General features: G+C 48.4%; 1 protein-coding gene across 2 annotated transcripts in view; it reads left to right on the top strand.

Moving 5' to 3' along the window:
* MINAR1 (membrane integral NOTCH2 associated receptor 1) overlaps positions 1 to 16,188 on the top strand; it is a 216,338-nt gene that overhangs the window by 175,153 nt on the left and 24,997 nt on the right. The gene's annotated exons all lie outside the window — the stretch shown is intronic.

The following is a 16,188-nucleotide window of genomic DNA, read 5'->3' as shown; positions in this document are numbered from 1 at the left end:
ACACTGGAGATACAGGAATCACAAAACACGGTTGCTGGCACCTGTCTTTGAGAAGCACTGAATAAGCCGCGGGTCACTTTATTCATTTCAGCTCACATATAGACTCTATTACTGTATCTTTCTTATTAAGAAGATCACTGAACAAATAGCCACTGGTCACCGTATTTTATCTAATTTCACCAAAGACTTTATTACATAGCTTTCTTGTTTAAGCATGCATTGTGTGTTGCACGTTTTAATATAAGGAAAAATATTTTATGAGTTTTTATCTTAGAGATATTCATTTGAATATTTAAAGCACATGACACTTTTGGTTTATGATTTGTAACAGACTGGATATCCCTTTTCATTGATTATTCGAGGATTAATTTGTTGGAGAAACTTCACAATTTTGGATTATTTTCATATTCTTAATTGTGCAGAATATTTAATTTTTATATTCTTACTATCACATATATTTATCTAAAGGAACAATTCATCACTCAACAAGAAGGAGACACTGCCCCTGGGAGTGGGTCACTCATTTAACACTACTATTTTCTATATAAGCACAAAGCACTTTCATTTTAATTTAGTATAGTTTAGCTTAATGTTTTCAGGTAGTGCAAAACCATCTACCATTATCTATTAGCACTTACTTTTGTGAGATACTGTATATGCACTTTCAGTGGGCAAATTGGTGTGCATATTTCTCATTCCCCATGGACAATTTCTTTGACTTTATGCTCTGGATGGATGGTGGATGGATGGTTGATGGATGGATGGATGGTTGATGGATGGGTGGATGGTTGATGGATGGATGGTGGATGGTGGATGGATGGTGGATGGATGGATGGTGGATAGATAGTGGATGGTTGATGGGTGGATGGCTGGTTGATGGATGGGTGATGGATGGCTGGTGGATGGATGGTTGATGGATGGATGGATGGTTGATGGATGGATGGTTGGTTGATGGATGAATGGTTGATGGATGGTGGATGGATGGATGGTTGATGGATGGTTGATGGTCGGATGGTTGGTTGATGGATGAATGGTTGATGGATGGTGGATGGATGGATGGTGGATAGATAGTGGATGGTGGATGGTTGATGGGTGGATGGCTGGTTGATGGATGGGTGATGGATGGATGGTTGATGGATGGATGGATGGTTGATGGATGGATGGTGGATGGATGGTGGATGGATGGTGGATGGATGGATGGTGGATGGATGGATGGTTGATGGATGGATGGATGGTGGATGGATGGTGGATGGTTGGCTGATGGATGGATGGTTGATGGATGGATGGATGGTGGATGGTTGGCTGATGGATGGTGGATGGATAGTTGATGGATGGATGGTGGATGGATGGTTGGTGGATGGATGGTGAATGGATGGTGGATGGATGGATGGTGGATGGATGGTTGATGAATGGTGGATGGATAGTTGATGGATGGATGGATGGTTGATGGATGCATAGTTGATGGATGGATGGTTGATGGATGAATGGATGGATGGATGGTGGATAGATAGTGGATGGATGGATGGTGGATGGTTGACGGGTGGATGGTTGACGGATGGATGGATGGCTGGTTGATGGATGGGTGATGGATGGCTGGTGGATGGATGGCTGGTGGATGGATGGTTGATGGATGGATGGTTGGTGGATGGATGGATGGTGGATGGATGGATGGTGGATGGATGGATGGTGGATGGATAGTTGATGGATGGATGGTTGGTGGATGGATGGATGGTGGATAGATAGTGGATGGATGGTGGATGGATGGTGGATAGATAGTGGATGGTTGATGGATGGATGGTTGATGGATGGATGGCTGGCTGATGGATGGGTGATGGATGGCTGATGGATGGATGGTTGATGGATGGATGGATGGATGGATGGATGTCTGGTTGATGGATTATGGATGAATGGTGGATGGATGGTTGATGGATGGTTGATGGATAGATGATGGTTGGTGGATGGATGGATGGATGGTGGATGGATAGTTGATGGATGGATGGTTGATGGATGAATGGATGGATGGATGGTGGATAGATGGTGGATGGTTGGTGGATGGATGGTTGATGGATGGGTGATGGATGGCTAATGGATGGTGGATGGATAGATGATGGATGGTGGATGGATGGTTGATGGATGGATGGATGGTTGATGGATTATGGATGAATGGTGGATGGATGGTTGATGGATGGTGGATGGATAGATGGTGGATGGATGGATGGTGGATGGATGGATGGTGGATGGATGGATGGATGGATGGATGGTGGATGGATGGTTGATGGATGGATGGTTTTTGAGATGTGTGCATTAATATTATATCTTTGTCACCGCTGACATTCTCCACCTATCACCGGACACTTTGACCCTGAATGGCCGTTTCTCTATTTGACTTCTTTGCTGTTAGTTTAAGGATGACAGACTGCCCTCTGTTGGTGGAATGTATGCATTGTGTACTCGGCCTCTCATAGAGGGCAGTTCTTTATTCTTCCTAAGCTGTTGGGCGGCTCGTTTCCAATCAGCGGGGTTGTTCTGCCCTTCGGCGGGGCCGGTGCTGAGATAAATGGGCCTTTTATAGCTTCAGGTTCTGGTCAATTGGGTTTAATGACTCTGCTGTGCAGCCATGGATTGTAATTTATCCCAGTCATAGAGTAACCTCTCCAGATACAACTAAATGTTCTCACCCGACGATGGAATACAGACATGTTTTCTGGTGATTTACACTCACCGGACACTTTATTAGGTCCCCCTTGCTAGTAGCGGGTTGGACCCCCTTTGGCCTTCATTCTTGGTGGAATCGATACAACAAGGTGTTGGAGACGTTCCTCAGAGATTCTCCTCCATAGTGACATGATGACATCACAAAAGTTGCTGCAGATTTATTGTCTGCACATCCATGATGCCAATCTCCCGTTCCACCACATCCCAAAGGTGCTCTATTGGATGAGATGTGATGAGTGTGGAGGCCATTGGAGGACAGGGACCTCTTTGTCCAGTGGTGAGATGATTGGAGCTTTGTGATAGTGATACCCCCCGCAGGGGCTGCTGAAGTCAGTTTAGTCCGTTACTCTGCCAGTCAACCCTAATAACAGCCTCAGCCCCCTCTGGCACACCGGGTAATAGTGTAAGTGCCCAATGAGAAACACACACGTTATAATAAAACACAGAAATTGTCTTTACTGCAAAATTTCTGTGGAAGAATAACAGACAGAAACAAGATATATTCAGGTAATCAACTAGAGAGCAATATAGCTCCCAATCCTGATGGGGCACTATTCCTCCTACTGACACCAATGATGGGGCACTATTCCTCCTACTGACACCAATGATGGGGCACTATTCCTCCCACTGACACCAATGATGGGGCACTATTCCTCCCACTGACACCAATGATGGGGCACTATTCCTCCCACTGACACCAATCATGGGGCATTATTCCTCCCACTGACACCAATGATGGGGCACTATTCCTCCCACTGACACCAATGATGGGGCATTATTCCTCCCACTGACACCAATGATGGGGCACTATTCCTCCCACTGATATCAATGATGGGGCACTATTCCTCCCACTGATACCAATGATGGGGCACTATTCCTCCCACTGACACCAATGATGGGGCACTATTCCTCCCACTGATATCAATGATGGGGCACTATTCCTCCCACTGATACCAATGATGGGGCACTATTCCTCCCACTGATACCAATGATGGGGCACTATTCCTCCCACTGACACCAATGATGGGGCACTATTCCTCCCACTGACACCAATGATGGGGCACTATTCCTCCCACTGACACCAATGATGGGGCACTATTCCTCCCACTGACACCAATGATGGGGCACTATTCCTCCCACTGATACCAATGATGGGACACTATTCCTCCCACTGATACCAGTGATGGGGCACTATTCCTCCCACTGACACCAATTATGGGGCACTATTCCTCCCACTGACACCAATGATGGGGCACTATTCCTCCCACTGATACCAATGATGGGGCACGATTCCTCCCACTGACACCAATGATGGGGCACTATTCCTCCCACTGACACCAATGATGGGGCACTATTCCTCCCACTGACACCAATGATGGGGCACTATTCCTCCCACTGATACCAATGATGGGGCACTATTCCTCCCACTGATACCAATGATGGGGCACTATTCCTCCCACTGATATCAATTATGGGCACTATTCCTCCCACTGATATCAATGATGGGGCACTATCCCTCCCACTGATATCAATGATGGAGCACTATTCCCCCCACTGACACCAATCACGGGGCACTATTCCTCCCACTGACACCAATCATGGGGCACTATTCCTCCCACTGACACCAATGACGGGGCACTATTCCTCCCACTGACACCAATGATGGGGCACTATTCCTCCCTCTGACACCAATGATGGGGCACTATTGATCTTTTATTAAAAAAAGAATCAAGCGACTAATTTTATACAAAAGTAAAAAACAAAACCATAGTATAAAGCTTCAACAGAAAACAAAGGAATACACATCAACGTTCAGAATATATACAATATATACATAGTGCATTACCAAAACATGAAAACTATTTACATAAAGCAGCAGAGAGGGTCTAAGAGGCACAACCCATCACCTATGTACGCAGCCATTTATCAAACATGAATGATAAGTGATAAAATCTCGGGTGATAAGAGACAGACGGCCACACCCGGGAAAGAGACTCCTGGCAGTCAGGGAGGCTTGAAACCCCTCCACGCCTTCAACCAAGCCCCCCGACTCCGCTTGTCTCTCTCAAGCCCCCCGACTCCGCTTGTCTCTCTCCAGCACCCGAATCTTCTCCACCTCATGCAGAATGTCATACACCACCACCTCAACAGGAAGGATTTTATGCCGAATGCTGACCTGACACCGTGCGTTCCAGGTGAAATAACGGACTACTAGGCTAACTAGAAAAAGTGTATCCAAACAAAAAACCCCACCAGTATTGAATGCTCCATACACCCACTCAGCATAACCCAGCCTGGAGAGGAAAGGGACACCGAGGGCCCGCCCCACCTGTTTGTACACCTCTATGTTAAAGGGGCAATGAAGCAGAAAATGGTCCATAGTCTCCTCCTCACCTGCACACTCCTCCCGAGGACAGCTACGATCCACCCCACTGCGGAATTTCAAATTGCTCTGACCATAGAGCCTCCCATGGAAGCACAACCAGGCCAGATCCCTAAATTTAGGGGGTACTCTGTCCAGATTAATCAATCTTAACCCCACCCTCAAAACTGGGCCTGGGCAATCCCTTAAGGCCAATGGGTCATTAAAGACTTCGCTCAAAACTCGACTCATAAGGACTTTCCTCGGAACCGATCTGAGATCTTCAGCCGACAATCGCCACTGCCGTAGTAACTTCAGGCACGGAGCAACATAGGCTGGTAGCTGACCACGATGACCCCTGAGATTCTTCACTTGGCCACCTTCTTCCCAAAGTCGCAGAAAAGGCCTAAACCAAGATCTAAATATGCCTACCCATCCAGGAGGTTCCAATGCAAGCATATTACCAATGTTAAATTTGAGAAATAGCAGTGAAAAGAAAAGAACTGGGTTGACCATACCCAAGCCACCCTCCCTCCTGGATACATAGGTGACATTCCTCTTGATGGGGTTCAGTCTGTTCCCCCACAACATCTGGAAGAACACACTACTGACTCTAGCATAGAGAGATACTGGCAAGATGCAGACAAAGCTGACATACAAGAAGATCGGAATCAGGTAAGTCTTAATCAGATCAACCCTTTCCCTCAGAGATAACTTCCATCTCTTCCAGCTGACCACCTTAGTATTGGCAATTTCCAGTCTGCCTTCCCAGTTTTTGAGGCCCTAATCGCCGGGTCCAAATTCAATGCCTAAAATCTTAATTCTTTCCTGCAGCACTGGAAAGGTGTCCGGGAGATCAAACCCCTCACCTTCCGTTCCCATCCAGAAAACTTCACTCTTTTCCTGATTGATCTTGGAGCCTGATGCATCAGAATACCGTGATGTCAGAGAGACCACCTCCTCTGCTTCATCTGTTCCAGTGACAATCATGGACACATCATCCGCATAGGCAACAACCCTCAAAGGCGGCTCACCCGGGAGCCCCACTGGCACCCCATACACTATGCCACTCTCTAGCCTCCTGATGAAGGAGTCGATTGCAAACACATAAGGCAGGGGACTCAGAGGACAAGCCCGGCGCACCACGGAGCCAACCTCAAAGGACTGCCCAACCCCATTAACAAGAGGAAAGCTTTCTGCCCCCTTATACAAGACTTTTAACCAATCGACAAAACCACCCAGCAGACCGTACTTACTAAGGAGCAACCACAGGTACTCATGGTTAAAGCGGGAGTCCGCCGGGACTCCGCGTTTTTTTTTTTTTTTTAAAAGCCAGCAGCTACAAATACTGCAGCTGCTGACTTTTAAAATAGTGACACTTACCTGTCCAGCACGCCCGCAATGTCGGCACCCGAAGCCGATCTCTCGATCGTCTCTCGGGTGCTGCTGCCGCCATCTTGGGTATGGGAATCAGGAAGTGGAGCCTTTCGGCTTCATTTCCCGGTTCCCTACTGCGCATGCGCGAGTCGCGCTGCGCAATAAGGATGGACCCGCTGCCTCTGGGATCTGTGTGTTTCCCAGCAGGCAGCGGGGGACTTTCGGAAAGGGGCGTAATCTATGCCCCTTTCCGCAGAGAGCTATCCCAGAAGTGGGTGCAGATACCTGTACTGTACAGGTATCTGCACCCCCCTCCCCCCTGAAAGGTGCCAATTGTGCCAATTCGGAGGGGGGGAGGGTTCCGATGAGCGGAAGGTCCACTTTAGGGTGGACCTCCACTTTAACACGATCAAAAGCCTTTGCCTGATCCAATGTAAGCAAATACTTTTCCCAGCCTGCAGCCCTGCACCGCTCCAAGGCCTCCCGGACAGCTAAAACCGCTGTGAAGGTGCTTCTACCCTGGACCGAACAGTGCTGATGGCGAGAAAGCAAAGACTCTGCTACTAAGAATCTTTGCCAGTATCTTTCTATCGACATTAAGAAGGCCGATGGGATGCCAATTCTCAATCATCAAAGGATCTTTACCCTTTGAAAGAAGAATCACAGCTGAGTGCCTCATGGAAGGGGAAAGCACCCCCTCAGCAAGGCAACTGTTAAAAACCTCTAGCAAATGTGGGGCCAGAATAGACTTAAAGGCTTTGTAAAACTCAGCTGTCAAGCCATTTGGTCCAGGTGACTTTTTGATGGCAAGCTGATTAATTGCCCTCATCACCTCTTCAACTGTGATCTCCTCTGTCAAATTCATCAATGGAACATCTCCACCATTTAGACCTGGAGTAGAGTCCAAAAAGCTGTCCATCTTGTCACGGTCAAGCTCTTTCCTCCCAAGAAGGTCAGCATAAAAGGACCTCATGACCACCAGGATCCCTGACCTGGACTTTGTCAAGGAACTTGCACTGTCCTTAAGGCCAACAACCGTTTTAACAGCTACACCTCGTTTGCAGTTCTGGTAAGGGTCAGGCGAGTGGTACTTCCCATAGTCCCTCTCTAGAACCAAAGAGGCATGCCGGTCATATTGACACTTCCTGAGGAGGAGTTTCACTTCGGAGATTGCCCCAGGATCTCCTCCTCTCGAGACAAGAATATCCAGCTTCCTCCGTAAACGGTAGGTCATGTATTTATTAAACTGCTTTCTATTGGCTAGGCCCCTGAAGAATCCAGCGATCCTCTTTTTGGTCAGCTCCCGCCACTCAGCCTTGCTGCTACAAAAGTCCAGGATGGTCACCTGAGCCTGAAAGAATTCCTCAAAGGATTGTCTAAGGCCGCGTACACACGGGCGGACTGTTCGCCCAACCTTGTCCGCTGAACAGTGTTTGGGCGGACAGTCCGCTCGTGTGTGGGCTTTCAGCGGACAGTTTCAGCGGACAGTTGGACGGACAAAGTCTTTCGGAAATTCCGAAAAACTGTCCGCTGAAACTGTGTTTGAGCGAACAGTCCGCCCGTGTGTGGGCCTGTCCGCTGTACTTTCGAAATGAGCGGACTGTTCCCGCTCGGAAAGTCCGCCCATTTCGAGCGCGTGTACAGGTAGGCGGGGCCCGCAAAGGAGACGTCGCGGGCTCCGCCGCCTGGAATGGGCTTAAAGGGGAACCCCAACGCCGAAAAAAATCGGCGTGGGGGTTCCCCCAAAGTCCACACCAGACCCTTGTCCGAGCACGCTACCCGGCCGGCCAGGAAAGGGGGGCGAGCGAGCGCGCCCCCCCTCCTGAGCCGTACCAGGCCGCGTGCCCTCAACATGGGGGGGTGCCTTGGGGAAGGGGGGGCCGCGCGGCCCCACCACCCCAAAGCACCTTGTCCCCATGTTGATGAGGACAAGGGCCTCTTCCCGACAACCCTGGCCGTTGGTTGTCGGGGTCTGCGGGCGGGGGGCTTATCGGAATCCGGGAGCCCCCTTTAAGAAGGGGGCCCCCGGATACCGGTCCCCCACCCTATGTGAATGAGTATGGGGTACAATGTACCCCTACCCATTCACCTGTGAAATAAAGTACAAAAAAAAACACAACACAGGGAAAAAATATTTTATTGCACAGCTCCGGGGGGTCTTCCGTCTTCGGGGGTCTTCTCGCCGGACTCCTCCGCTATCTGTGTGTAGCTCTTTTACTAGCGGAGGAGTCCGGCTTTCTTCCTCCCCGCCGCCGGCCTCTTCTCCCGACTTCGGGGGTCTTGTCCCCCTCTTCGGTTCTTCTGCCGGGCCACCGCGCCTTCTTGTAGCTCTTTTACAGGCGGTGGCCCGGTCTTTACAGGCGCAGGTCCTGCCCCCCCACAAGGACGTCTAAGACCATACATCTCCCAATCTTCACCTCAATAACCCGCCGGACATTTACCGTGCCGGTTTTAAACAACACCGTCGTAAGGCTCGGCCGCAAGAGACCAATAAGATGGACCATACCTCCACTCTCTTGGCCATATGAATATCTGCCAAGGAGGTGAGCCTAGTCTCTTGCAAAAATTAAATTTCAGCGTCTAATTGGCTGAACAAAAAGAAGGCCATGGAACGAGCTCTTACTGACTTAATGCTGCCGACATTTATTGTCACCGCTTTTAACGGGGGGGGGGGGGAACCGCCATTTGGGTTATTGGGTGGATTGCTTCTTAGCTCCCCTCTGCCGCTCATCACCAGAAGCCTCTCTTGAGGCCGCCTCAAACTCCATTTCAGAATTGGAACTTCGCTCCGAAGAAGCTCCAGATGAAGAAATATACCGTTCAGAGGTACTATGATGGTTGGACACAGGCACTGGAGCCCGATCCGTCCTCACCGCCTGCTTCCGCTTCCCAACCTTCCTTCTCTCCTCCAGGTACTGCAGGTCAGCTTCAGAGATGCCATAATCTGTTTTTTTCCTTTGGAGTCTTCACAGAAGACTCCTTTACATAGGAAGAAGCAACCTTTTTAGTACATGCTACCACTCCTGGTGGGGGTGGTGTTCCCTTTGAGACAGACTTAGAAGGGGTAGACACCTGGGGGGTAACTGACCCGGGGGGCACAGACTTGTAAGGTTCTGACACAAGAGGAGAGGGTACAGTAGGCTGGGGGGACACAGAGACAAATACAGAAGGAATACTTACAGACACAGGAGGGGTGGGCACAGGAACTGGAGAGGGATCCTGAGCAGGACCAGGGGAGTTGGTCACCGCAGAGGATGGTACACCAGGAGCCTCACCCTCCATCCCGTCCAGCCTAGACAAGTCACACATTACCTCCTTCTCCATATTGTGCCAGGCTTCAGGACATCTGCTGTAGGGATGGCCAAGGCGCAGGCACAGGTTGCACCTGATCATATCGGTGCAGTCCTTGGCCATGTGACCCTGACCCCGACACACTGAACATATCAAGGCTGAACAGGAGGAGCTCAAATGCCCCTTTTCTCCACAGCGGTGACACAGCTTCGGCTGACCAGGGTAGAAAATAGTCATCCTATCCCTCCCTATAAAAGCCAAGGAGGGCAGGTGACGGACAACATTCCCATCCCTGGCCAACCTGACTGTTACTGACCAACCCCCAGTCCAGATGTTACGCTCATCAAGGATTTTGCTGGGCTTAATCAAAACCTCCCCATAGTTCCGCAACCAAACCTCTAAATCCCGAGCGGGGACGCTCTCATTGGTCAGAATGATAGTGATTTTTTTTTTGCTGTTGACCTCTGAGAGATCGCAACTGGGGCCAGACCTTCCCATTCAGGTCTTGACCTGCACCGAGCCTCATATTGCTCCCAGAACAGGTCAAGACCCTCTGGCCTGGTGAAGCTAACCGTATAATACCTCGTCCCAGACACATGTATAAAGGCATACAGGTCATTTGCCCCAAAACCCATTTATAAAATGAGATCCACCACCGCACGCCACGCTGGAGGGACTGCACCACCTTCCCATTTTAGAATCACTACATTACGTCTGGGACCCCCAGCAGAAGCCAGAGACCCAAGACCAGATCCCGGGGTGCCCAAAGTGGTAGCCTGTAGGGGAAAACCCCGATTGGGAGCGGAGCTACCGGGAGCAGAGCGCACCACCTGAGCAAATGTAGGTTTATCAGGGCCAAGGCCCCACACTGAAGTCACATTAGTCTGTACATTATTATTGTATTATCAACAGTTTGAAGTGAATTAGCAGAATCCGTAGCAGGGCGATTGTCCATCACACTCGTGCTGGGGTGATTGTTATCAGTCACAGAAATGTTCACTCTCCCATCAGGAATGGTCACAGTCACTGCTGCAGTACCAGCTGTCTCCTGATGCTGCGCTGTAGAGTCCTCAGCAGCAGTGGGGCAAAAAGCTTTGGACTCTGCTAAAGAAGGGTTAATGGACTCTACTGACACCTGTAGTTCATCCACAGAAATTACACTTTTTACATGTAAGTCTTGCTGCATTGCAGCATCAGCAGGCACAACATAGCTGCACACAGCATTAGCAGCCTGACTGTCATAAGGCACAAACACAGTCTTATCCACAACATGGGGCTTTGCTGGCTTTACCTTATCAGGTACATCATCTGTAATGTCCTCCTCATTAAACACTAACTGATCCCCCCGCATAGGAGACTCCATTACCTGGATGGCCCTCAGCATGGCTCCCGAGTCCTGGGAAGGCATGGGGCTGCTTACCTCTCCCTGGGGGGGCAGGGGGCAGAATTGGGGGTCTCCTCCTCCACCTCCATCCTTGTCATCCTTCTAAACCTCCTGTCATTTCCAAATTTCTCCTTGAAGGGTCCATCTCTGCCTTCAATCATGGCCACGATGGTCTCTTGATGATCCACACAGACTTTGGCCAATTGGATCTCCTGATCCATGGATCCTCGATTCTGGCTGTGTAAGCCCTCACACTGCCTTCTCAGGCGCTTCAGCTCCGCTCGTAACTTGTAAAGCTTATCCCTCTCCTGACCTTTATCCCGGCCACCACTCGCTCCCGAATGGCTTGCGAGCCTTCGTCCTCACCAGGGGCAGAGAGAGCGGCTTGCCCACAGGAAGGCATGTCACCCGACGGCCCAGGAGATGGCTGAGAACTTCCAGCAGGAGAGACCCCGCTGGCCTCCATGGCTTCCCCAGAAAGGGGCCAGGAGAGCTGGGATAGATTTCACCACCACTCCCCTCTCACACAGATCAGCTGGAGGAGCTCCAGAGACACCTTCCTCCTGACACACCTGTGCCCCAGTGATGGGTGGGGCACTATTCCTCCCGCTGACACCAGTGATGGGGCACTATTCCTCCCACTGACACCAGTGATGGGGCACTATTCCTCCCGCTGACACCAATGATGGGGCACTATTCCTCCCGCTGACACCAATGATGGGGCACTATTCCTCCCATTGACACCAATAATGAGGCACTATTCCTCCCACTGACACCAATAATGAGGCACTATTCCTCCCATTGACACCAATAATGAGGCACTATTCCTCCCACTGACACTAATGATGGGGCACTAGTCCTCCCACTGATACCAATGATGGGGCACTATTCCTCCCACTGATACCAATGATGGGACACTATTCCTCCCACTGACACCAATGATGGGGCATTGTTTACTTTAACTGACACCAGGACATTTTTACTCCCAAGTCTGAAGGACAGTTGACCTTAGTTTCGAAAGTTTAGAGTGTCCTAAAGTAAAATTGTATAATGAATTACTTTTTGTTCATTATAGTAAATACGTCCCCTCCCCCCTCCTTATGACAATGACCTTCATTATGAACCATTTATATAAAACTGCACCAGGACCAGGACGGTTTGCGGGAGATTTTAGGGCGTTCACCTGAAAGGTTGATTACATTTTTCTTCCCTCATCTCATATGTGACACATTTAGTAGAAATCGTCTTTTTTTTTTTTTTTTATATAAAAAGTTATTCCAGCGGAGGGATCTGGTTTTTAGGTCAGAGAGGAGGCGGAGGGAGGGGAACAGTTATTTTCGTTGTAAAGGTTTTTTTTAGGTCCGCTTTAAGATCAATGCCGCAGGAAGAGAATTCAGTTCAGGAGACATTCCCTAAAAAAAAAAAAATGAGGTTAGACCTGAATGCGGCGCTCCGCGCTCACCCCGGCGCCGCACCGTTTTAATTAATATTTCCTCTTCAGTTAATTAGGCTTCCAATTTTGTAGTTTTGATTACTTTTAGCCCCTCTCTTTACCCAACGACTCAGAGAGATAAATATAGCAGGGAGGCGCAGAGCGTGAACGCCGCCGCCGCCACCGCGTACAGACACATCCCAGGGATGAATGCTTTATGGAATATTCAGATGAAAAGTATTTGTGTCGTTATGCAAAAACGGTTTTATTAGAGGGAGGCTTTGCCTGCATTAAAAACCTTACGTTTAGGCGTTTTCTAGGAAAGGACGCAAAAAAATGAAAAATGGAAATCTCAATTCCCCCCCTCCCCTGTTTTAGTGCAAATAATTCAGAACTCTGCTCACGGGTATTGGATGAAGGCCAATCAGGAGATGGGAAATAACAATCTTACTCCTTGGCTCAGCAATTTTTTTTTTTACGGGGGGCCATTTGAACCCAAACGTTTCTGTGTTGTATTAACCACTTGCTTACCGGGGAAATTAAACCCCCCCCCCCCCCCCCTTCCTGCCCAGGCCAATTCTCAGCTTTCAGTGCTGTCACAGCCAGAGCTGGTGCAAGGATTTTTGACACCCTAGGCAAAACCTAATTTTTCCGCCCCCCCCACCCCCCCCCATTGGCTCCACTCCTGACTCCACCCCCTTTGCCCTGTCCATGTGACAGAAGGTGCCGCTATATAGGAAGCATTGGCTCTTTTTCCTCAAACGCTGCACCTCCAATTACACTACCGGTCAGATGGAGCACCTACCCGAGACTGAGTTACATGCTGCAGCCTGCAGGCATGGAGGGAAACCAGCGGCCAGGCGCCCCTAGGCAGCAGTGCGCACTAGGCGGCTGCCTAGTTTGCCTAGTGGTAGCACTGGCCCTGGTCACAGCTCTATTTGAATGGCAATTGCGCGGTCATGCAACACTGTACCCATATGAGATTTTTATAAAAAAAATTCACACAAATATAGCTTTCTCTTGGCGGTATTTAATCACTGTTGTGTTTTTTACTTTTTGCAAAAAAAAAAAAACGAAAAAAGACAGAGGAAAAAAAGAAAGGAAAACAGGTAATTTTTCTTGTTCACTGATGAGCGCTGATGAGGCTGCACTGATGAGCGCTGATGAGGCTGCACTGATGGGCGCTGATGAGGTTGCGCTGATGGGTGCTGATGAGGCTGCGCTGATGTGCGCTGATGAGGCTGCTCTGATGGGCGCTGATGAGGCTGCGCTGATGGGTACTGATAGGATGCATTGATGGGCACTGATAGGATGCACTGATGGGCACTGATGGTTGGCACTAATGGGCAGCACTGATAGGTGACACTCATGATCACTGTTGGGCACTGGTAGGTGACACTAATAGGCAGCATTGATCGGTGACACTTATAACGAGGCACTGATTGGCAGCACTGGTGGGCATTGACAGGTGAATATGGAGCAGACAGGAGGTGCCCTCAACAGGACTTACAGCAGGAGGGATTTTCCAATGTAGTTTAACCACTTACTTACCGGCCACTTAAATCCCTTTCCTGCCCAGACCAATTTTCGCTCTCATTCTTTGAATGACAATTGCGCGGTCATGCAACACTGTACCCATATGGCATTTTTATCATTTTTTTTCCCCACAAATAAAGATTTATTTTGCTGGTATTTAATCACTGCTGCACTACTGCATTCATTTTGCTAAAAAAAAAAAAAAAAAAAAAAAAGACCGAAAAATGTTTAAAAAAAAAATAGTTTGTTATAAAATTTTGCAAACAGGTCATTTTTCTCCTTCATTGATGTACGCTGATGAAGCTGCACTGATGGGCACTGATGAGGCTGCACTGATAAGCTGAACTGATGGGCATCACTAAAGGGCATTGATAGGTGGCACTGATGGGCACTGCTAGGTGACACTGATAGGCAACACCGATAGGTGTCACTGATAATGAGGCACTGATTGGCAGCACTGATTGGCATTGATAGGTGGCACAGGTGGGCGTTGATTGGTGGCACTGGTATGCACTGGCAGGTGGCAAAGATACTTGGGGCATGTCTCACCCTGTTTGGGACCGCTGTCCCTCTGACAAAAGACGGTGATGGGATTTTTTTTTTCCTGCTCATGCTGACAGCGCGAGCAGAAAAAAAAAAGCCAATTAGCGATCTTTTGTTAACATCACATGATCAGCTGTCATTGGCTGACAGCTGATCACATGGTAAAGGGCCCGGTCCTTTACTTCGATCTGTGATAAGCCGAGTCTCATTGACTCTGTGATCACAGGGTATGCCATGCGCTCCCCGCAGGGGGTACGCAGGCACCTCATGCACGGGAGGACGTCTATTAACCACTTCCCATCCACCCTATAGCCAAATGACACCTATAGCGTGGATGGGAAGCGGTTAATTAATGTCACCGTTTCGGTGGGGCACAGCCCTCCTTTTTTCAAGACTCTTTAGCCGAACTGCTGATACTGATTATATTACATTAGAAAATCCCTCCTGCTGTAAGTCCCGTGAGTGCACCCTCTGTCTCCTCCATATTCTATGTACTTTTTTCCATGGATTGCACCCGGGCCAATACACTATAAGCTAGACATGTGCAAAAGGAAAAAATTTGTTTAGTTTCGTTTCGTTTTAATTCGTTAATTCATTAATTTCGTTTACTTATATTCGTTAACTTCCTTAAATTCGTTTTCGGATTTCGTTTAGTTTTCTACCGAATTCGAAAAATCGGCCACATTCGAAAATATTTCAACGAAATTCGAAAATATTTCTACCGGATTCGACATTATTTCAACCACATTCAAAAATATTTTGTGACCCGACTTTAGGGCCATGTATCTCGGGGTCACTTGGTACTAGACACTTCAATTTGGATATGTTGTAGTGCTAGTACTATTGTGTGTGCATACCAAATTTGGGGTTTCTTGCTATAAGTGACCCCGAGATATGTGGCCCCAAAATCGAGTCGCAAAATGTCATTCTATGCTATAATAACTAATAACATTTTGCGACCCGATTTTGGGGCCACATATCTCGGGGTCACTTATAGCTAGAAACCCCAAATTTGGTATGCAAACACAATAATACTAGCAATACAACATATCCAAATTTGAAGTGTCTAGCACCAAGTGACCCCGAGATACATGGCCCTAAATTCGGGTCACAAAATATTTTCGAATGCGGTTGAAATAATGTCGAATCATGTTGAAATAATTTCGAATACGGTTGAAATAATTTCGAATCATGTCGAATTCATTCGTTATTTTTCTTTCGTATTCGTTGTAATTTGTTATTTTTTTATTTGGACATTCGGATGCATCCGAATGTCCGAAAGATGCAAAATTCGGCCGAATTTCGATTCGTTACGAAACGAATTGCACAAGCCTAGTATAAGCGTGTGCTGTGACCCACCTCTACACTCCCTGTAACTATGTATATCCCATATAACATATATGCTGCAGCACTTATAGTTTTCCCACCAGTGAAGTCCACCAAATGCAGCTTCCTGTGATGGGGTGACAACAATGCTGCACTGCTCGGGAATTCAGAGCAGAGTTGTTGCTCTCATGTAAGCTGTGCCTGCTTGCACTATGGTAGTAG

The sequence above is a fragment of the Lithobates pipiens genome, unplaced genomic scaffold (assembly GCF_037356315.1).
Source record: "Lithobates pipiens isolate NorthernLeopardFrog02 unplaced genomic scaffold, aLitPip1_a1.2 Scaffold_8, whole genome shotgun sequence".
NCBI lineage: Eukaryota > Metazoa > Chordata > Amphibia > Anura > Ranidae > Lithobates > Lithobates pipiens.
This window is presented reverse-complemented; position numbering and strand designations above follow the sequence as displayed.